The sequence below is a fragment of the Lissotriton helveticus genome, chromosome 5_1 (assembly GCF_964261635.1).
Source record: "Lissotriton helveticus chromosome 5_1, aLisHel1.1, whole genome shotgun sequence".
Lineage (NCBI taxonomy): Eukaryota > Metazoa > Chordata > Amphibia > Caudata > Salamandridae > Lissotriton > Lissotriton helveticus.
Window position 1 is genome coordinate 1,096,635,542 of NC_136065.1, and position 25,090 is coordinate 1,096,660,631.

At 43.5% G+C, this 25,090-nt stretch overlaps 1 protein-coding gene across 10 annotated transcripts in view; it reads right to left on the reverse strand.

Annotated features, from left to right (window-relative positions):
• Nucleotides 1-25,090, reverse strand: part of STN1 (STN1 subunit of CST complex) — a 508,555-nt gene that overhangs the window by 296,229 nt on the left and 187,236 nt on the right. The window lies entirely within an intron of this gene.

The window sequence follows — 25,090 nt, forward strand, 5'->3', positions numbered from 1 at the left end:
ACTTTTTTTATGTTTGTTACACCGTGTGATGATCTTTTGAGCACTATATGAAATATGCGAATGAATAATAAATTGCCCTTAGTCTATGAATTCAATGTGCCTGAAATGGTTTATGTTATGTTATGTTAAACTCCATTTATAGCGCGGACAGCTACTCAGAAGTGTCCCGGCGCCGAAGCCAAATGGTGGAGACAGAGGGGAGCTGACCTGGCTAAACGAGTACTTGAATAACAACGTTTTTAGATGTTTTTTAAAAAGTCTGAGGTCGCCGATGTTCTGAAGCTCAAAGGGCAGGGCATTCCAAGCGACGGCCGCTCTGACAGAGAGGGAGCTGCCTCCCATTCTAGCCGGCGGGACCTGGGTACAACAGCGAGGCATTGATCTGTGGAGCGTAAATGTCTGGGCGGCATATAGAACGTAAAGCGTCTCCTAAGATACTGAGGCCCCGCCTTGTAGAGAGCACCATGGGCAAGCGTGAGAGCCTTAAACAAAACACGTTGGTCAACCGGAAGCCAGTGCAAATCCGGTAGAGTCTGCCTAGCGCTAGACCTGCCAGGATTACCAAGTAAAGCTCTAGCCGTCGCGTTCTGGACAATCTGCAGCTTTTTTTAGCTGATATGCCGGAAAACCAATGTACAGAGCATTGGCGTAGTCCAGCTGTGAAAGGATGAGAGCACGGGTCACCATTTCTTTAGCCACTTTGGGCAATAGGGACAGCATCTTCTTTAGTCGTTTCAGTGTGCCATGGCACACACCGGCTAGTTTATTGATCTGAGGCAGAAATCTTAGTTCCTCACTGAACTAACCCCCCAAATTTTTTGCCGGGCTCCCCATTGATTTAGGCATGAGGTAACCCACCGGTCAAATGTCCTCTCTAAAATGCGGGGGGAAGGATCCATAAAGGAGCACCTCAGATTTCTCCTTGTTGCATTTCAGTTTGGCCTGCGCTAACCATTTAAAAACGTCCGCAAGACAGTTTTTGGCAGTGATCGGGGAAAAATCAGTTTTCTTCCACGTGAAGAGGAGCTGGGTATCATAAGCATAAGTTATGATCTTAGCACCCAGCTCCTCCACCAGATAAATAAGTTCTGTCATATAGACATTAAACAGAAGAGGGCTCAGTGTTGAGCCCTAAGGAACCCCTTAGTTAGACTTCTCGGTGTTGAGGAGAAAGGAGGCAGCCATACTTGCTGTGTTCTATTCGCTAGAAAGGATTCAATCCACTTCCACACCTGACCAGAGATGCCAATGTGAGACACCCGCGCCAAAAGTTGGCGGTGTGGCACGTTGTCAAACGCGGCAGAGAGGTCTAATAGCACCAGAGCCGCTCGGCCGCCGGCATCCAGGCACTCTCTAATAGCCTCTGCCACCTTAACCAGGGCTTTGTGAGGCCCTGAAACCCGACTGGGCGGGGTGGAGGGCGCCAGAAGTCTCAACAAACTCAGAGAGCTGTTTGTGAGCGGCCTTCTCACACACCTTTGCCACAGCTGGGAGAAGTGAGATTGGGCGATAACTAGCCAGGGTAGTGGGGTTTAATGAAGGTTTTTTTAGCAGGGGGAGGAGTTTTGCCTGTTTCCGCTCAGGAGGGACCGTAGCGGTCAGGAGGGACAGATTGACAATTTTGTTGACTTCAGGGTTAACAACCTCCGCCACTGCCGCCAGCAACCTGGCTCGGCAGGGATCCAAAAGGAGAGCCTGATTTAAACGATTTAAGTATTGCCAGAGTATCTGACAGCGAGATGGGAGTAAACGCAGTCAAACAGGAGCAGACTGGATCAAAGTCAAAGACTGTCTGATGCGAATAGATCGTCTGCATTTGAATAGCGGTCCCAAAGCTATCCTGTATGGCTTGAAGTTTATCAATAAAAAAACCTGAAAGCTGTTCGTACCAGTTGTTAGAGACGGGCGTAGCCATCTGTTCAGCACATGGGTTCAGGAAGCTTTGAACGATTGCAAAGATTTCCTTTGAGTTATTTTTTGACTGAGCAATGAGCTCCACATAAAAGTGGCCTTTGGCCAGCTTGATCGTGGTGTAATAGTTGTTCTGAGCCTTCCTGAGAGCTATTTTGTCTAGCGGACAGTAAGCCGGTCTCCAACAGCGCACAAGCTTTTTGCGGGATTTATTTTAGTTCTTTTAATTCATTCGAAAACCAGGGTTGGGACAGAGATTTTCTTGCTCTTTTATGACCCAGAGGTGTGGAAAAATGCTCCACTGCACTAGACAGCCAGTTATTAAATCCGTCAACAGTCTGACAGACCCCCAGAGATACCCGGGCGGGTATCTGTCAGGACTCTGCCCAGGGCAGCTGGCTCATTACGAGGAGGAGACCTAGCCTTCAAAGTCCTCGTAGATGGATAGGATGGCTTAATTGTCCATGAGAATTGAATTAGAAAATGATCGGACCAAGAGACAGGGAGAGGATCCTGTACAACTAAAGGAAAGTTGGAACAAACCTCAACAATGGTATGCCCCCCACTGTGAGAAGGGGAATTGATCCATTGAGTCAACTGGGCAAGATCCAAGGAATCATAAAGAGCACGTGTGTCGCAGGCCTCTCTACAGTCAAAGTGAATATTAAAATCTCCTAGCAGTAGATAGTTAGAGTAGTATAGGGCTCTAGGCACAATAACTTCATCTTTCAAAAAAGAACTCGGGCCCAGGGGGATGATATAACAGCGTGGCCCCAATAAAAAAATGCAGAGAAATAGTAAGGGAGAAGTCCAGCGCTTCCCCCTCCCTGATGTCCTTTGACTGAACATGAGTAAAAGTCCAATTTTCTCTGAAGACTACCGAAACCCCTCCTCCTCTGCCTGTTTTGCGGTCAACCCTTGCAATTTTATGCTCTGCAGGGACAGCCAAGGCGATGACCGGAGCTGAACACTCATTAACCCAGGTCTCTGATATAAATAGCAGATCTAACTGGCTATCTACCAGCAGCTCAAAGATGTCAGAAGCATGTTTAGCCATGGACCGCGCGTTTATCAAAGCAGCTTGAATACATTGGACAGTCAAAGGGGTAGAAGGAACATCACTGGGCATAGGAATAGAGTCCACAGTATGGTTAAAACGATAATTACAGGTTGGACAGATGATAGAAATATTATCCAGCACTGCCCATACGTGATCGCACATTCTCAGAGACTCACCAATCAATCCCACTACCTCACAACTCCAGAATATGCAAACAGTAGGCATGTCTGATGGAAAACGGGCAGTATAGCTGGCGCTGGCTGCTTCCAGGACGCTGACGGGCGCAGACGGGCTTGCCTTAGGCGCGCCAGCGGCGCGTTCGAGCTGTGCGCATATTTTATAGCAAAATACCCCGACTACTAGAGTGCGCCCATCTCAAGATGGCGGACTAGATTGTTCCAGCGGGATTCCGGGGGTTGCGTGCTGTGAGAATGCAGGTATGCGGCCAATTTTAAAAATCAGTATAGGATTTCTAAAACAATAGCAGCATCAAATTGTTAAAAGACAAGAAATGGTGTACACTAAAATCACAATCTCATCAGCTACAGAACTAACAGCCCATAAGCAGCACGAGCGAGTAAACGGCTAGAGTCACTATTCACACATCCCAAGCGCTCCAGCCCAGGGGAAACGGCAAACTAACACCCCCTCTCACTTAAGGCCTTTATTGTTTATCAGTAATTATTACATTTTGGATTACAAATGCATCAGATTACTTGGTAAATGTACCGCTGTATCCTTAATGGTGTAGCTTGCTCTTGGTTCTAGCGGCAGCACTCGTTTTGCTTCATAGCAGATTTCTTCACTGGTTTCCCATACATAGCTGATCACACAGAAAATGCCCAGTCTAATGACGACTCAGATTCAGTATGGGACCGCCGTATAATGCTGCTATGGGGTATCAAGCAGTGCAGAGAGAAAATGAAGTATCAATAGGTCACGCTAAAAGTTCAATGTGTACATCATTATGATCACACATATGGATAACCGTACACTGAGTGGCAAAGCCATCCTTTTCAGGCCCAAACTGGAAGGGATGGAACACAGGGCAGGCGGGGGATACTGGGCACCAATTGTGGAGGTTGAGGGTGTTTGCTACTGGTGTCCTGGGGTCCGTCTGTCGTGTATTTCTATAGGTTCTGAATCGATCCCCCTATTCCTGACCCTATTCTGGTTAAACTAACTATCAAGTTAACTAACAGTCAGCCCATGAGGCAAGAAAACCCCCATGATGCAGATACCGTTATCTGACGCAGTCACACTCCGGCACAGGAACGTGTTATCTGATTAGGTCATAACGCTTGAGATCTAATTAGACAAGCGACATTCCTCCAGCCCCTGATAAGGCATACGACGTTCTCATAACAAATCAAACCTATGACAACCTGGATAATCCGTGCGGCCATTGTTTTGATTTCACAGAGAACTTTTGCAAAAGAATGTGCTAACGAGCAAGTCGTATGACATCTTTATTGACGTACCTATGTCCATCCTTACGTCAATCTCGGCACCTTTAAGGTATAAATATTGCCGACCTTGCCCTATGCAAACACACGCGTGGTGACAAGACGGAGCAGCCATACTTGCCGAAGCCGAGAGCAGAAGCAGACCCCGCTGGCAGCAGCCCCGCCTTCCTGACGCGCTGAGAGACGCGCTGCTATCTCAAGCCGAGAGACCCAGCACCGGCGCTTCTGGGCAGCCCTCGCAGGCAGCCTGGAATATCGAGAGCAGAGAAAGAGATACCATTCCTCATTCATCCTAAACTTCCAGGTACAGAACTGAATAACCCCTCACAGAGAATTCTTTAGTTATTCACTTGGCAAAAACAAACTTAACTTAAACTGTAACTTTCTATTCCCGCCCACGCATTAGACTTAGGTCAGGTACACGGGGTAGGCGTATTTAGAAACACCAGTTGAGTACGTTTAGTCAAATGTATATGTGTATGTAAATATATTTTAATCATTTTAAACATCATATGGCTCAGAAACCATATCAATGTTTTTACAGTATTATTTTATACTATTGCTTTTAATGTATGCACTTTACTTAACTATAAGTATTGCAATAATATCGATCCATTTCTCTTGTACGAGAAAAGAGACTGATCAATAAATAACACCTTTTATTGAACACGCCCGTCTCTTCCTTTTCTCTACATTCTGATGAGACTAAGAATGCACGTACTGACTGAGTAAAATAATTGCCTTGTGCTCACACGACTCTCGAGATTGACTCTTGATTAGGGGAGAGCAAAGTTGTCATGTTCTATGGTTGTCAGAAACTAAATCCCTTCTTGTCTAATCAGGGAAGTTAATCCTTCCTTGAACATTCGAGAAAGTTTCTAGCGAACTCTGAGCTTAGCTGGCAAACCCAAAAATTAAGTCTAGCATCGACAGTAGTAGACCTAGTTAACGTCTGGCCTAGGCCTCTACTGCTGTAGGTACTATTCCAATGCGCAGAGCCTATTGGGAAGATAGGAACTACACTACATGGCGCCCAACACGTTTGGAAAGGGCGATAAAACTAACGTAAGACATTTAGAGTAACTCAGTCGTGCTTTCTCACTCAGACCCCTTTTCCCGAATACTCCAAAGACGTCTGGAGTGGGTGAAAGGTTATATCCTCCAAAACCTCGCAGGAGGGAACTCCTATGTATGGTTCTTGGTCAAGTCAATGTTGAAGGATAAACAGTTCCAAAATATTGTGCATCTAATCTCTGTTTCCATAAAGAAACCTGATCTGCAAACAAACATAATACCATCCTGTCTGTAAAATGGCAGAGAGTGATGATGAAAGAGAGGCAGTTAGATTAGCAACTGAACTCGCAGATGCTGATGCTACCATGCAAGCAGCAGACCCGAATATAACACTCATTCCGGTCATTAAAAGGAGATCTATAACCTTAAAACTTATAGAAAATGGACTGACACCTAGAGGTGGCACAGTCATATTCGTAATTGAGGCACACGAATATCGGCAGACAGAGGTATACTATTCATGGATACATTTTCCAGCAGCAAATGCTGTAACAAAGTACTTCCACTATTACAAAGTAGAGGAACCTCCTGAAACGTACACTCCTTTCGAGGAGGTGGAAGTACCACTCAAATTCCAAGAGCATTTGCTCTTATTTGATGGCGCCCTAAAACATAACAATCACATTACAAGGCTCGGTCCTTTAGGAAGACCAGGAGCAACGTGGCCGGTCTTAGCCGGATACACACCACATCCAGACATCGACGAGATGCCTGCCCCACAGCTGTTAATACAGCTAAAACAATTACTAAAAATTCACAGACAATTAGTTCAGTATGTAATGCGGACTTCAACAATTCAGCCAGCGATTAAACTTCCACAGCTGACCCCTCACCAGGGGAACACAAATAAAATTACACCACAGAACATCCAATCCTGCCTAGGTAAAGTTCCAGCTAAACGGGAACAAATACCATTCTGGTTGGCACAGAAAATCACCCAAATAGAGGCGGTGTTTCCTGACACCACCCCATTAGAAAAACACAGGATTCTGACTATATGTCTCCCAATGGGAATCGCACCACACATTGAGGACTGTGACACTTGGGGTACAGTCTTTGCTTCCATCTATACAAAAACGCACGGTGTCCCATCCATTTCGGTGATACCAGATGTGCTAAAACAAATTCAAGATGAATACGGTCCAGAACCTGCTTTAACTCTTGGTATGAAATTACTGAAAGACTTCAAGCAGGTCTCGGCTATATTACTAGCCAACATAAAAGGTGAAGCAGCAAACGTGGCGATCCGCCAGAGGTTAAAAGAGACAGATATAGCAGACCAACCAGCTGAAATTGCCAGAATCATAGAAAAATCCTATGAAGAACTAGGCAGAGATAGTCTAGGTGGAATACCAGTAAAACCGCAACTGACTACAAGTCCAGAAAAAATATTTTTTAATAATAATAATTCACCAAAAAAGAACTGGGATGGAAATAAACAATCCAATCCTAAAGAAAAGAAATTCCAGTCCAGAGGAAGGTCTCCGAGGCGAAGAGAGAAATCTCCAAACCAAAGACAGAGGTCACCGCAGAGTGACCCCTCTGGGAATAGATATAACCTTAGAAATAGGGATAATATTAAAAAACCTGATAGATATCAAGACATTGATACACGTCCCTCTCAATCTTTTCAGAATTCCTCGCAGAAATCAGAAAGAAGAGGACGATCAGAAGAGCACGCCAAGTCCAAAGACAAGGAACCTGCTCAGCTAAAAAAGAAATTACAATTTCCAAAAAAGAAGGTAGCCAGTATCAAGGTAGTTAAAAATGCCGAGAATACTGAGGACACAACTGAAAAACGGAGAATGGGCTCAGACAATGCTAGACAGCGCAGCAGAGGTGAGCATAGCTCGCAAAGTCCTTATGAATCATCTGGAGACAGTGGACACGAATGAATACCTTCAAGTGGAAACTGCAGACACCAGAGTTAGCAAGCCCCACAAGATATACGAGATAACATTACGTATAGAGGGAGATAAGACTAGGAAAATAAGGGGACTATTTTGGGATAACCTCTCCAAAGGCTATGACATCCTTCTAGCTGAAAAAGACTGGCCACCAGAGTTTGTCAGGGAGTGCCCTCATGGCGAAGAAGTAATTATGCCTGCCTTCTCGAATCAAATACCGATTCATAAAAAATACACACTTGCTAGAAAGTGGGCAGTGGCCTTAGCACCTGCTTTATATAAAAATCATGTAGGATGGGATGAGGATTCTCCTCCTCACAAAATCCAGTTAAAATCACAACCAACTGCACAAAGGCAGTACCCAATTAAGCAAGAAGCTAAAAAACAGGTAAATGAAATACTAGATCAGCTAGAATACCAGGGGGTGATTGAAACTTGCACCTCACAAATGAACAATCCTTTGTTTCCGGTCTCCAAACCAGACAATTCATATCGTCTAGTTTTGGATTACCGACACCTTAACACATGTTGCAAAACCTTTGCAGTGCAAAACTCACACAGTGCTGCACTAATGAATAACATAGTGCGCAAAAAATACAAAACAACCTTGGACATCTCCAATGGATTCTTTTGTCAAAACATAGCACCAGAGAGCAGATATTTAACTGCATTCTCAGTAAATGGCACTCAAAAACAATTCTGTCGGTTAGCCCAGGGGTACAAGAACAGCCCGGGGGTATTCTCAGCGAGAGTAACAGAATTACTACAACTATATGATGATGAAGCGTTATCCTATGTCGATGACATTTACTTAACAGATGATGACTTGGAGACTCACTTGAAAAGGGTGAACACCATAATACTTGGGTTCGCTGCAGAGGGTTACAAATTCAACTTCAAAAAATCCAGAATTGCCCATCTGACGGTCCTATTCTTAGGATATGAGTTATCAAGTGAAGGCAAAAGCCTGGCAGACAATTTCCTAGAGAAATGTGCCGTAATCCAAGCTCCTAAAACACTAAAAAACCTACAGTCAATTCTAGGCTTCCTAAATTTCGGAAGAACATACATTGCAAATTACGCAGAAAGGGTCAAACCCCTTTATGATCTAATTAAACCAGTCTTTAAAAGATCCAGTTGGACTCAAACACACACAGAAATTTTGAGATCCTTACAAACAGACATGCTAATTAAAACAAAATTAGAAACACGTGATAACACACGCAATCTTGTGATCCGAGTCATCCCAGGGAGATGCGGATTCACATACCTGACTTCTAATGAAGGGGAAAAGGTACCAATTGCATTCAAATCACACTTGTACACAGAAGCTGAACAGAAATTCAGTAATACAGAAAAAATAATTCGTGCAGTTCAAACCGCAATAGCTAGAGAAAAAGACATAGCTGACGGTAGACATATCACAGTCAGAACAGCAGAATCAGCCTTTGAGGCACTAACAACACCGTGTAATTTACCAACAACAACATTGAATCCGGAATGGATACAATGGGTGAATTCAATCACAACGGACAAAGTATACTACTACTTTGATCCAGAACTAGAAGAATTAAAAAATCTAAAATATGAAAAGACGTATCCTCTGCCAATCGACATTCTGCCTCTACGACATTACGCCTGTGTAATCTATACAGACGGACATGCTCAACCCTCCGTTTGGGGAGAACATGCATACAACCCCACATGTGAGATTACAAAAGAAGTGTGGCGCGGAGGTAAACTAAGACCTCTATTAACAAAATCACACTCAGTAGAAACTAATTCAGAACTACAAACTGAAATAATAGCTTTGAAAATGGCGCTAGATAATGCGGATCGCGAATTCCCGATGCTTATAGTGTCAGATTCATATTACTGCGTCAAAGCATATAACAAGGATTTGTAGACATGGATTCAGAACGGTTACAAAGATGACACAGATGCACCAATAAAGCAGAGACTGCTCTGGGAACAAGTAGCTCTTTTGAAAAAAGAACTACCAAAGACTCACGTGACTCACTCACTGAGTCATCAACGTGATGGCGTTCACGTTGTAGGGAATTCATTGGCTGAAACAGCCGCAGCGGCAGCCACTAAATCGGCTCCCGTAGATCGAAAAAAGCGTACATTAAAATACATTGACGGTGAAACAATGCTGGCGGTGAAAACGTCATCAAAAGGCGACTGCTCAGCGTTACCGATCAACTATCCACTCAATTATACATACATAATCGATGCAAACTCCGTCCCTTTTGCTCAAATCCCTGGAGTGGGGGATAGAGTGATTCCAAACATGGACAGGAGAAACTTGTTAATCGCAGACGCACACATGGGCGAGGGTCACAGACACCTTAAATTAAAAGATTCTCTGGAAGAATTACAATCACGGTACTGGTGGCCAGGCATGAGCCTGCACTACACCATGTTTGTAAAAAACTGCCCAAACTGCAACAGAGATCGCAGTGGGGAGAGAAGCAGTTTAATACCTCGTCGTATCAAGGCAGATAATATTACCAGCAAAAAGAATGGCTTGCGATTAACATATACAGGCTAGTTTGCACTTATAATGTAGATCACCAGCACTCGGCTGACGTCCGGACTATTATACAAGATTTGCGAGTCTAAATGGCATATACGCTAAGAGCATGCTACGTTCGACCATTGTTTTCACTCAGGCAATCCAGCCTGGGGGGGAAACATGGCCAAATGAGCACAGCCCAGCGGGAATCTTCTCACTTCCTTCCTGAGGGTACGGGATGGTGTAAAGAAAAAACCAAGGCAGAAAGCAATCTATAATGGAAAGGATATTAGGTTCGGGAGCTGGGTGGGTCAAACATCTAATAAGTGTCCAACGTAGTCTAAATAACTTGCCAAGAAATTCTCTGAAGGGATTCAGTCCGTACGAATTATTATTCGGAACTAGGATGTTGATCTCTGACCTTGATAGTCAGACTTCAGTGGTAATAGAAAAAACCTTTGATGTCAAAGACCGTTTGGCTATTTTGCAGGACTTAAACAAAACAAGAAAAGACCTGAGCAACATACAGTTGAAACAACAGCCAACGACCACTGAAGAATCACCACCTGTCCCAGCAAGACCTGTCTGGATTCCAAAAGTCGGGGATCTAGTCAGGGAGAAGATCGCGGTAAAGAAGGAATTTGGGCCTTCTTACAGAAAAGCAGTTCCTGTCTTGTCTGTCAACGGGACAAGATCAGTTGTACTACCGCCACTTGCTGGTAAAAAGGAGAACCGAGTTGTATCCATCGACCTGGTAAAACCACAACATGTGGCCAATAACAAACAGTAGGCCAAGTGGACTCCCAATAAGTAGCAGAACACCAAGGTTTGCTACCAGCACAGAGGTCCTAACAAAAAGGCTCATCACATTCGAAACGCCTAAAGAAAAACAAGAAGGACTATGCAACAATGCAATAGAACTCAGACCTCTGAAAACCCAAATAAAGACATTTAGCAGAGACACACCAATCTATACTGAAGTACCAAGTGAAAATGCAAGGAACAAAAATCCTGAAGCAATTGGAACAATTGACAGAACTGCATCCGGTTACTTCATCAACTTCGATGATTCCTCTGACGGCTTCAGTGAACCAAAGACACAGCCATCATCAAAATCCTTTAAAGACAAAGCTAAGGAACTTTTGAAACAACTGAAAGAAACATATCTGGTTTCTCCATGGATTGAATTTTGGGTTTGTTTTGGTGCATTTATCCTCATACTTTGGCTCATCATGGTATTTACTTTGGGACGCTTCATTGAGGGAAAATATGCTAAAATGGACACAGCAAGTCAGAACATCAACTTGATCCTCAAACCACACACATCTTCACACGTCGAGAAAAGAGAACTTTCCCCAGAACTTTCTTCAGCCAACTTCACAGCCAATCCGATACCTGGTGGGGTAGCCTGGGACAACACTGACTATGAAATTTATGGTCCGGTCGAGATCCTGAAATATCCACACCAAATCAAGATCTCCTTGAGTGACTTTGCAAAACCAAACTCATTTGCTGATGATTGGGACTTTGAAAGTATTAACAATATGATGTCTGACTTAGTAATGTCTGCTAAATTTACAAAACATGATTATTTGCAAGGTTCTACAAATTATGATAGTATGTATTGCTATAACCATTATGGTAACCATTTTTTGCATAAATCTGCACAACCTAGAAATGTTTTACATTATAATCAATGGGAACATTGTGCTACACCTCCAAAAGGGAGCTCTAGAACCGTGTATGACAAATATTCATATTTTTCAGGTTTTAACATAAGTAATGCTGAAACATTTTATTTTAAATTGTCAAACAAGACAGGGATGAAAACCATGATAACCAACACAAAATTGATATATTCAGATTCATTCTTTGAAAAAATGAATACTTTTGGATTTGATTATTGGGACAAAAATGTTGATTTGAAAAGTGTTTGGGGTACAAAAGAATGGCAAGTACAGGGTTTAGAAGCTTTGTTTAGAGCCTGCATGATCCCAGAACAAATGATATTTTTAAATGACACTGTTCAACAAACCACCTGTCTTGGCTTAGCCAAAATCAAAGATTTAATTAAACCGTCTATTCCAAAGCCAACAATGTTTAGCAATAGCTCTGATACAGATGAAGAGATAGACGTAAACCATATACTTAACCAAAACAGAACACATCCTGATTGGAAACAATGGTTGATCTGGCCCACAGATACAAATAACTGTCAAGATAGATTCCTGAATAAAACACAGGGTTTCAAAATGACCAGGCCAGACCCTAGATATCCCCAAAGACATCACCCAGGGATAATAACAACCTACAGTGTGGGCAAATTATGCCTTCAATGGCTACAGTCTTCCACACTGCCTGAAATTAAGCAACACCTAACTTTACTTACTGATGGTGCTGACTTGCGTGATTTCATACTGGGACCACGCAAACAGCGTCAAAAGCGTTTCATAGCAGCCTCTGTATATGCAGCATACAATGAGGCCTGGAAGGTTACTCAAATTGAAACAGCAGAAAGAATACGGGAAATTGACTGTATTAATTTGGAAAAATCACTATCTGTAGTGGACAATGGGTTAATGACTCTGTCCTCCAGAATTTTTTCATTGGACAGCATTGTGTCTTCAGCAATCGATATATTATCGCAAGACTTACTGTTATTACAACATGGTCAGTCACAATTGCGTTCCATTGTACAGCTTGGCTGGACGTTACAAAATCTGCGTTCAGGCTATGTGCCTTGGCGTTTAATCAACACAACGTCACTATTCCAAATCTTTAACCTTACTGATAGACAAATCGGTATGGCGCAAAAGGGTGCTGATTATACAATCTTGAGCATTGAAAAACTAGAAAGATTACCAATGACAATGTCAGAACGACCTGTCAGTGAATGGATAATCCACGGAATCATAAATATTCCAATCTCAACCTTCAGGTTTCAATACTGCCAAAAATATATACAGGCTGGCATGTACGAGAAATTGGGAAAGGGGTACCTTAAAACAACTTGGAACCTGCCCTATTCACATGCATGTGTCAGTAATAAAGGACAGAAAGTGTTTCTTAGTGGCAACAATTGTGCTATGTCACTAAGCGGCACGCTTCTGTGTAACGGAATTAGTTTGCATGGAGCCTGTGAAGGGAATTCATACAACCTTTCATGTCACCAGCAAGGCGCACCTGCAACTGAAATAGAACCATTCTTTCAAAGACTCTATAATGGGAGTTACATTCTTATTGTAGACCGCAGATGTTGCAGTCTTATGCCCGGGACTCCTTATCTAGTAACTACAACAGCGAAGGTCAAGTGCTGTGGACGTTCTTTATTTCCCAGCTCCTTTCCAGACAGGGAGGCAAGGGCATGGCCCAGTTTGAAAATTACTTCTATTCGAATAGACACTTTAAGCAGAATGAAAACAGTGCTTCTTCAGACGCCTACAAGGCTCACGTCATCAAAAGAAACGTATGATCTACAAGTCGCAAGGACGACTGCAGAGATACATACATTATTATCAACTAATTCCCCCGTACATTTCGCGGAAATCCTGAGCGAAATCTTAAATATTTCTGATACCACTGGGGTCTCAAAGGTATTTAAGACAGTATTTTCGATGGCATTAACACCATTCAAAGCCATACTGGGTATTTTTCCAGATTTCGTCCATTCGATTTTTGGCGGACTTCCCCTGATCCTAGGACTAATTGCAGGAATCCTATTCCTAGTCCTTATTTTTCGTTATGGCAACCCATGTCACAGATCAAACTCTCGCAACAATGGAAGATACGATCCTAGCCATTGGATACCGGGACCGGATATCAAAAATCCTGGGACTCTCCCGGCTTAGAGACCTGAACATGACTTGGTTTCTATCATTTCGACCAATGTGGCAAAGGTGTGTTTTACCTGTACTAAGGTGTCTGCTATGCGGAGAAGAATGCGTGTTAGACACCGGTCTGACGCTACAATCGGATGCGCCAGTGGATGCAGATACACTGTTGGTTCCTACCAAGGTTCACGCTTTGTGCTGCCCTCAAAGGCTGCCAATCCTGATGACGGCATTCCTGGAATCTTCACCACTACGATTGAAGGGTAGTGAAGTTCAAGATGAAAGCAGCATCGAACAGGTACGACCTTCTGTCAGCAATGCGAATCAGAATGTCACTGCAGACAATCATGCGCACGAATGCATGGTTACACCTATTTCCGACTTAGTGGAACTTTCCCATGAAGCTGTTGACAGTTTTTTAGAAAGCCTGAATGATATGATGTTCTCTCCAGAACAGAAATAGAGACTTTTGAGTAAACTCGCACACGGCGTTCCCTGAATTCGGCCTTCAACTTTAAAAATAAAGTCACATGAACAATTACAATCCAGTTCACGGACAGCAATTTTTTCAGCATGCCCCTTAAAATATTTTTCTACATATTTTTTCCCGGGACACTGATCTTCTGCTTAAAGTAAGAAACTATTCCTAGAGAACTAAGATTTCTATTTTTAGATACTTTATATAGACTTTAGCTGCCCGCTGGTAGGTTCACAAATATTTTATTATGTGATGAAATGGTCTCGAACTTCCTTTCTGTATAGCCATATTAAGAGCCATTTCATGTGTATTTCTCATATACCAATAAGCAATAATGCATACAAATGCGTGTTTACTTTTGCATTTAATTCATAGCTTAAGTGCATACAATATATATGACTGCAATTTTTCAGTATATTTGAAAATTTCGAAATGCATTTATGTATTTTGGGGTGGTAAGGTATACACTATAGTCCATAGTATGTTGTACTATGTTATACTATGCATAGATTAGTAGATATGACCATAGTTAGCGTGGAGTGGGTGTCGTGTATTTCTATAGGTTCTGAATCGATCCCCCTATTCCTGACCCTATTCTGGTTAAGCTAACTATCAAGTTAACTAACAGTCAGCCCATGAGGCAAGAAAACCCCCATGATGCAGATACCGTTATCTGACGCAGTCACACTCCGGCACAGGAACGTGTTATCTGATTAGGTCATAACGCTTGAGATCTAATTAGACAAGCGACATTCCTCCAGCCCCTGATAAGGCATACGACGTTCTCATAACAAATCAAACCTATGACAACCTGGATAATCCGTGCGGCCATTGTTTTGATTTCACAGAGAACTTTTGCAAAAGAATGTGCTAACGAGCAAGTCGTATGACATCTTTATTGACGTACCTATGTCCATCCTTACGTCAATCTCGGCACCTTTAAGGTATAAATATTGCCGACCTTGCCCTATGCAAACACACGCGTGGTGACAAGACGGAGCAGCCATACTTGCCGAAGCCGAGAGCAGAAGCAGACCCCGCTGGCAGCAGCCCCGCCTTCCTGACGCGCTGAGAGACGCGCTGCTATCTCAAGCCGAGAGACCCAGCACCGGCGCTTCTGGGCAGCCCTCGCAGGCAGCCTGGAATATCGAGAGCAGAGAAAGAGATACCATTCCTCATTCATCCTAAACTTCCAGGTACAGAACTGAATAACCCCTCACAGAGAATTCTTTAGTTATTCACTTGGCAAAAACAAACTTAACTTAAACTGTAACTTTCTATTCCCGCCCACGCATTAGACTTAGGTCAGGTACACGGGGTAGGCGTATTTAGAAACACCAGTTGAGTACGTTTAGTCAAATGTATATGTGTATGTAAATATATTTTAATCATTTTAAACATCATATGGCTCAGAAACCATATCAATGTTTTTACAGTATTATTTTATACTATTGCTTTTAATGTATGCACTTTACTTAACTATAAGTATTGCAATAATATCGATCCATTTCTCTTGTACGAGAAAAGAGACTGATCAATAAATAACACCTTTTATTGAACACGCCCGTCTCTTCCTTTTCTCTACATTCTGATGAGACTAAGAATGCACGTACTGACTGAGTAAAATAATTGCCTTGTGCTCACATGACTCTCGAGATTGACTCTTGATTAGGGGAGAGCAAAGTTGTCATGTTCTATGGTTGTCAGAAACTAAATCCCTTCTTGTCTAATCAGGGAAGTTAATCCTTCCTTGAACATTCGAGAAAGTTTCTAGCGAACTCTGAGCTTAGCTGGCAAACCCAAAAATTAAGTCTAGCATCGACAGTAGTAGACCTAGTTAACGTCTGGCCTAGGCCTCTACTGCTGTAGGTACTATTCCAATGCGCAGAGCCTATTGGGAAGATAGGAACTACACTACACGTCCATCTATGGCTGAGCAAACTGGGCTAAATGCAACATCTTCTTGACTTGACTCTCAAGGTAAATCACTAGTGATCCAACAGGGACAATAATGTATTGATCAGCCCAGTGTATATCTTTTATGTAAAAACTAAGTACCTTTAATATCACAGCAGAACTTAATACTACATCATTAGATGACAAAATAATAAAGTGTTGCAATTTAAGTTGAGTTTTAACAGTAAGGCACTACTCCCTCACCGAGCCCCCTTTCCTCACAAGGGAAAAAATGTGATGTCTATACTCCTCTACACACTGTGGTACATGGTATAGGCATTGATCAGGTACAGGTGCATATAGCGATAAATGTTCGCCAAGATCAAAAGCAACTCAGTTCGATGTCTTTTACTGCTCCGAATAAAGTCTCAAGTAAGCGCGGCCTACTAGCTCCGCGTTAGTCTCTTGTCCAAGATGCGGGCCAAGCCCTGTGTTTAGCTGGCGGTTCTCGTGAAGCTGTAGCTGTGCAATGGACATGGTTCAGGCTCCGGCCCTCACCGCGGCCACTGCTCTCCTGAGTGGCTGCGGCGACAGCTTCGCCTGGGGACAGTATGTGGAATGAGACTGGTGAGGCAGGTCAGCATGGAAACAGGCATTGTTAAAGATGTGGTATTTCCTGTTGTTTTGGTTGTTTGGTGTTTCTCTTGACTTTTCCTTCTGCGTGATCCAACAGAAGACCCCAACTTGATTTGGACTCGGTGCATAATTTATAAAATAATAAGTGCCGGTGGCCAATTTTTTTCTCAGAAGCCCAAACAGGGCGCTGACGAATGTTTGGATTGACGAATACCACGGCTGCGTAGTCTGGTTTCAACCTCATGCCTCTTTCTTCCACCAACAAACACTCCCTACACCTTTATTTCGCTCTTGCAGGTTCTTTTTCATCCCTGCTTTCCCCCATTATCACTATTTTTTCGTCTTTCTCTTCATTCTAGGGTTCAAAGTCTGATGAGGGAAACTAAGTGCCGCTCCCCAAAAACAAGAGCCAGTGGGCGCCACTAGGAACCACCAGCTCGAAGTAATCACTGTTTGGACCCTGCCCATTAATCTACTGGGTTCCATTATTGTGTTCTCATTTTGGCTATAGGTCTACTGATTTGAGGGTAAGATGATTGTGGAACTTAGTGGTGACACTGAATATATACATCTATATTGGCTATTTTATGATGCAACATTCATGTCATTTCTTTACTGCATTTTTTTGTTTACTTTCCTATTTGCCTGGCCTTGTATACTTATTTTCTCACATCTCCGCTCTAGAAGCCATCCTTCCTCCCTCCCACTGGGTGTTTTCATCTGAAGGGCGCTGCTGGCTATTTCTGTTTCTCTCATCCCATGTCCCCTTCAAGTTCAGGTGTTCCATTCTGGCCCGGACTAATTCAGATCACAGTGGTAATCTCCAGGGAGAGAGTTGGATCACCTTCGAACTCAGAGCGCATCTGTTCTTTGCTCTCTCTCTCTCTCACACAAACACCCACTTTTCCAATATCTGAAATAAAAATACAAATTAATATATTTTTATTACGATAAAACGTGGCTAATGAGACAGCTGAATTTGAATTTGAATTTGAATTTAATTTTTGAATAAACAGCTAACGCCAGAAGAGGTGGAAGAGGGGGCAGCTCCTTAACATTTACACATAGAACAGACCCATTAGGTGGAGCCTTTCACTGCAGGGAGCTAACTGGAGGGCTTCGCGAATGGGTGAGTTCCTCACAAGTAAAAAGTCCTGTGTCCATTTGTGCCGTTTAAACCAGCGTTTTGTTATTATTATGGGCTAAGGGACACCTGCTGGTTGTCTAATGGAGCATTTCTTAGATTCTGCCAGGCTAGCGGGTTCTGATATATTTGCGAGTTATCTTTTTTACGATATCAGATACTTATGTAAGACTATTGGAGGATCTTCTGGTGTAAACTCTGGCCTGCTATGCTCTTCCCCAAACTAACCACTATTATCACATCTTTGTATTATTTTCCCTTATCTTTGTGCAGATGTGTTGCCAGGCATGCACATAATCTATTGGTGTGTCCCATACTCAAGGAGAATCTGGTTAATGCACTGAAAGAGCAAGTTCCCATATTAATTAAAACACTAGGGGCCAAATGTAGGACGGCGAATACCGGTCGGAAATCGGCCGTTACCGACCGGTAATTGGGAATTGACATGTAGGGGGCATATTATTTACAGAATCGGTATATTTACCGATTCGGTAAATTTACAGAATCGGTAAAATACCGAATCGGTAAATATACCGATTCTGTATATCAATATGTAGGTGGCACTGTAATCAGTGCCACAGGCCCTTACCGAATCGTTATTTACCATGGAATACTATTCCATGGTAAATAACGAATTACAGTGTACATGCACATCTGTGCATGTACACCTGTGCCATGTGGCACATAGACATGCCCTAAGGGCATGTCTGTGTCTCACATGGCACACAAGCCCGAAACTGGGGTGCAACAGGGTGTCAAAGTGACACCCTGTACCCCTTGTAAATTCGTTTTTTTTACCGATTCGGTAATTACCGAATCAGTATTTGCTATTGATTCCTATGGGCTTGAAAACCCATAGGAATCAATGGCCAACACCGATTCGGTAATTACCGAATCGGTAATTACCGAATCTTACAGATTCGGTATTTTTACCGAATTATTTACCTACATAGCAATTACCGAATTGTAAATACCGAATCGGTAACATTCGGTATTTACCATTCGGTAAATTGCTATTACCTACATCTGGGCCTAGGGGCCAGATGTAGGTAACCAAATACTGGTCGGCAATGGCCGAAAATACAGAATTTCGTTCGTTACCGACCGGTATTTGGATACTGGGATGTAGGGCCACCTAAAATACAGATTCGGTAAGTTTACAGATTCGGTAAAATTACCGATTCTGTAAAATTACCGAATCTGTATTATGAGATGTAGGTAGCACTGTAATCAGTGCTACAGGGCTTTAAGAATTCGTTATTTACCACCAACTAGAAGTTGGTGGTAAATAATGAAAAGCCTTGCAAAAGCATTTTTTTTACTTTTCAAACGCTGCCATGTTGCAGACATACATGCCCTTAGGGCATGTATGTCTGCAACATGTGCACCCATACACGATTGAGGGGTGCAACAGGGTGTCAAAGTGACACCCTGACACCCTTCAATGTTTCCCCCAATTACCGAATCGGTAAATACCGATTCGGTAATTACCGAATCTTACCGATTCGGTAATTTAAAAAGAGAAATTACCTACATCCCATTTACCTACTCTTAAATACCGAATCGGTATGATTCGGTATTTAAGAGTAGGTAAATCGAGATTACCTACATATGGCCCTGAGTCAGGTCAAAGCACCTGTTAAGCTTCATGGGATATCCATTACTAAAGGACGTTTCGTGCTTGGCCTTCTTCTAGGGATTCTTTTATGTTTTCACTTGTTGCGCAATTTTGCTTGGACTCCATTATTCTTCTATTGAATATCTGCTTGAGCCATGTGCCTGTCCACTTTTACAGCAGGTAAAGGGAAGCAAATGCCTGAAAAGGTATATTGTTCTTAGAAGTGTTAATTTAATGCCAAAGCTATTGTCTAAAAAGGATACAATTACTGACCTGGGCCTTGAGAAAATGCCTAGGCAGAAGACGGATGGGGCGCGCCCTCAGCTGGGTATGCGTGCTTTGGCTTCTGAAACAGCTGGGAGGGAACATCTTGCTCTGGTCAGACACCTTCTTTCTCAGGGCTGCTTTCCTCTCATTGACATGTTCCCAGTGGACATGCCTCACTGTCCCAGTTAGGTCGGCTCCCTATGCGGCACTCAAGGGATTCTCTGTATCTTGGGTTCTCCATATGGTGGTGACGGCTGCGTGCACTTGGCATGGCCCTCTGCCTTGTGGCCATTGGTTCTATCAGGAAATGGGAGGCGGGCTGGCAGCGGAGGCTTAAGTTATTTGTTTAGTATCCAGCCCTGGTTTTACCAAGGAGAAAACAGCAGGCCCTCTTTCATTTTCATTGCCTAAACCTGTCTAAAACGGTTGGAAAAGGTTACCTTCCTGTTCCGAATTAAGCATTGTATAAGAACACTAGGCAGACTGCTTAGTGCGTAGTAAGGTTTCTTAGTTACAGCGCATTGCTTGCTCTGGCAATTGCCTCAACCTTGAATTTCCCCCTGAAGCCTAGTGAACCATATATTGCTTGTCTCCTATGAGTTTTTTATGCACTTAGAGTCTCATTACGATGTCGGTCGGAAAGCCTCCGACCGACAGTCGGAATCTCCTAGACCGCGTCGGAGCCCTCCCGACCGACTCGGTGGGGTTGCATTTCGACCGACCAATTACAATGGTCACGGTCAGAATGCAAACTGCGCGGTTGTTCTGAATCGGTCCTGACTGGCCCTAGGAGTATTTCTTCCGGACGGAACGGCATCATACACCCCTTTGGGCAGCGTTTCCAACTGAGAGATTACGATGCCAATTTCCAACATCCTTTCGGAGTCGGTCAGTCCGACACAAAAAAAGGCTGTCGGAAAGTGAATTTCAGGGCCCCTGGCAGGACCCCTTAGGCCACTTGGCCTCTGGTTTATGGCCGAGGGGGTACCCAAGGGAACGCCTGCAACAGGGTGCAGGGTTTTCTGCAAATACCCCATTTCCCCATAGGAGCCTGTGTTACGGACGGTTGTCGGGTGGAAAAGGAGCTCACATAGGGAACAATGTGACTCCGACCAAACAATGTTTAGTCACATCGTAATCCGTCTGTCAGAACCGCCAGCCACGATTCGGTCGGTTCTGATTTCCGAGACGGTGTGGGTCCAAGACTTTCCAACTGACATCGTAATGATGCCATTCGTTTTTCCTGTAAGGATCTGGAGTTTTCGCCAGTCTGATTCTTGACTCCCTTCTCAACAAGCTTCGCTCTGGAACCTGGAGGGACAAAAGATAGTGGCAGGCCTCTTCCATGAAGTAACCGAAGCAACGGAATGCACCACCTCGAAGACCTGCTTTCAATCAAGGACATTTCAATCAATCAAGGACATTTATAGAGCGCACTACCTACCCGGAGGGTCTCAAGGCGCTTGGGGGGGGGGTGGGGGGGGGGGGGTGCCGCTACTGCTCGAACAGCCAGGTCTTGAGCTTCTTCCTGAAGGAGAGGTGGTCTTGGGTCAGGCGCAGGTCAGTCGGGAGGGAGTTCCAGGTCTTGGCGGCCAGGTGGGAGAAGGACCTTCCTCCTGTTGTCGTTCTTCGGATGCGGGGGACGGCGGCGAGGGCGTGGCTGGCTGATCGGAGGTGGCGTTTGGGAGCGTAGAAGTTGATGCGGTTGTTGAGGTAGCTCGGGCCTTGATCGTGTAGGGCTTTGTGTGCGTGGGTGAGGAGACGGAAGGTGATCCTTTTGTTGACGGGGAGCCAGTGCAGGTCTCTCAGATGTCCGGAGATGTGGCTGCGTCGGGGGATGTCGAGGATGAGTCTGGCTGAGGCGTTCTGGATCCGCTGGAGTCTCTTCTGGAGCTTGGCGGTGGTTCCGGCGTAGAGGGCGTTGCCGTAGTCCAGTCGGCTGGTGACGAGGGCCTGGGTGACCGTCTTCCTGGTCTCGATGGGGATCCACCGGAAGATCTTCCGTAGCATGCGCAGGATGTTGAAGCATGATGAGGAGACGGCTTTTCACAGATATTTATTTAGGACTGGGGATTATGATAAATATGGGAGGAAACTGAGAAGAGCGCCAGCACTACTGTTTAATGGGGTCCCAGCACACAAACATCTGCTTCAAAAGAACAAAATTAAAACCTCAAATGATCATCTCAAGCACTGTGTAATGATATCCCTTCCTATAAAACCACACAGCCCCTGCCGTGTTTAGAATTAACACGGGTTTAAAAAGTACCATCTGCGGAGTTCCTTGTGTGTCCAGCAGTTTTCAGGCAACAATAAAAGTGGCAATATAACTTTGGTGATGAATGTTCCTTCTGGAGAGAGTTCAGAGTTTTGTTTAGTGGCAGTTTCCACTTGTGATAAAGTAGCGCAGCGGGTTAATATGCCTGCTGTAAAGGACGTGTACCACAAAAATAACCAATCTGAATTTTATACAGACCGCTCAGTAGATTACTGCTTTTGTCACAGAGATCCTTTTCTTACTCTGCACCTCATATTTTACAACCCTAATATCGCACAGTGAGCTGTGAACTGCCATCAAAGAGCTGCATGCAAACCGCATGGTATAGTTTAGTATGTTATGCTTTTTTCCAAATGCTGCTAAAATGGTTAATTTGGGTAGAAATGCTTTCTTATTAATACAACTAACTACTGTGGTATATTTTAAATCCCAAGGTTGTGCTCTTGCAGACCAAACACTCTTAAAAAATACTGCCTGTTAGTATCAGTGACATGTTACTTCTACACCTTGTAATGCTCATTGTCCCATGTAACATCTCCCAATGGCTAATTTGCACCTGTATCAGTCATTGGCTCTGTATAATAAGTGTATGATGTAAAGTGCTCCGACCCCCTACACTGGTATGACTAGTGCTGTAAAACTTATAAAATGCAAGTGAGAAAGGAGCTTTGGAGAGATAAGAGACACTGGTGGAGCATGGTAGTGAGGGAATTCGTACAGAATGAGGTTTTTTTAAGGAGGGGTGCCATCAAAGAATGTCGCACCTGGCACCACCAGCGCTGTCAGCCTTGACGTCACAATGCCTGTGACAGAGCTAACAGCAAGAGTAACAGGCAAGACTGGACATGGAGCATAATTAAAGCTGCAGTTTAAACAACGAAAATGGAAAATTACTTTCCTTCTTGTGGTCTGTTTTTCTAAATGAACAATTATAAGCAGAAAGGAGATAATTATGGCAACATGTTTATTTTTTGCACACCCTACATAATTATAGAAACGATATAATCTCTCTACATATCTCTACAAATTGCAAGTTTCAGTGCTTTTCTTAAGCTCTGAATTGTATTAAACTGATTCTAGTATCTTTTTGCAACAAATATCTAACTGCTTTCTTGCACTGGAGATGCTACTTTTATATTAAAAAACATGTTATCTCTATCATATGAAACCGCAACAAACCATTTAAGTGGTTTGTGAGAAAGGTGATGATTCGACCATGTATTGTACAGAATAAATTACACCCTGCTGCACATTATCAAACTACTGAAAGTCATCTTGGAGTTCAATGACCCTTTAAAGGCCACTGGCCTTGTTCCTCTACATGGTCACGGAACTCCTTGGTGACTTGCAAAATCCTCATAATTTACAGCAGGGGGTACTTTATCCCATTTATCAAGCAATGCCCACTGCACACTATACTATGGCTGCCATTATTAACGTCATTGAAGTAATTCAATGTCTCATTCACGTCTATCTCTAGCTCTTCTCCCTTCCCCTTCCTTCCTAAAATAGTCAATCTGACATTTTCCATGCCGATTTCAAAACCTGGTCTCTAATATTTGGCACTTAACATCTGATTGAATCACAGTGAGATCAACATTTTGAAATAGCAGGGTATGAGTCACTCATCTTGTTTTCTTAATGTGCCTATTTGCAAAACATATTTTGACATAAATAGATTGCAAACCTTGGTAGAATGCTTATTTTAAGAAAATCTGCTTTCCAAGTACCCAACAGCGCCCATTGTTAAATTATGTTATAACATAATCGCAAATGACTGAAATCACATTTAAATTTAGATAAGGACTTAGTAACAGAGTTTGATGTTTCAACAGGGAATCTATCAAACACTGAAGCTGGTGTGCGCGAGCCTTGACTGAAGTGGAGGAAGGGTGTGGCGAGCTGGCAAGTGGCCTGAAAGTAAAAGCAGGAACTCTTGAAACAAACTGCATATATTTGAGAAAAACAACGGGTGAGAGCTGAAAGGGAGGGGCTGGACTGGCACAAAGTTGATGTAACGAACAACAACTTATTTGTTGCCTTCCAGGTGATGCAAATGTTACTTCTGCTATCTTATTACTTTATTCATACTCAATGAGATTCGGGCTAGTATCCAGGTGAAATTCTAAACGCACCCGTTACCGAGCCCTATGTAACGCCTGTAATACATATTCTCCAAACCTATATAAAACTGTGAGTGGGAGAAAACAATGAATCCAAAATCATTAGAGAACCCCTCTAACCACTGGGAATGGTGATGAAATACCAGGTCACGTCTCCTGACTCGAGTAATGTCATTGGCTAGGGCTCAACCGCCCTGCTAGGACCAACACTGGTGAAAACCATATAGTGTGGCCTGTGTTCATGTGCAAATAGTATATTGTCTGGAAATGTGTGTTGGACTCAAGGGCGGCTACTCCGCTTGAAAAAATTAAAAAAAGATGATAATAAACTTGTTATTATTATTTTATTATCTTCACTACGGGGCTGGGTTAGGGCGCGGCGGGGCTGGTGTCGGAGCCTGGGAGTAGTGGTTCATGCACACTAAGTGCACATGATGGATTGGCTGGCAGTCTTGGCCCGGCCAAACAGTCACGCGCACTTTGCATGTTCCCTGCGTCATTGTAATACGAAGCCTGGTGGGGAACATACACAGGCTCACTGTCTCCATCTGAGCGCCGAACCACGGCGCTCAGACCAAGCACAAGGCTGCATCGCAGCCTAGTGATTGGCTTAGAGGAGCCTGTGTGCTTCCAGGAATTGTCAGCAACGATGGAGGAGAGACCGAGGCAAGTGCGAGGAGGCAAGTGTTTTTTTTTTTTTATGTTTTGTTCCCCCCTCGACCACCCCACCCCCGTTCCCTGCCAGCCGCCACTAGTTGGACTCCTATTTTGGGGCGCAGTCAACTATGATTTTCATACGGATGGTCTACCGTGAGATCATGGACGAGTTCAAAAAACAATTGAATGGAATAGTTCCTAGGAGTAAAGAAGTTCTGGTTCATTCA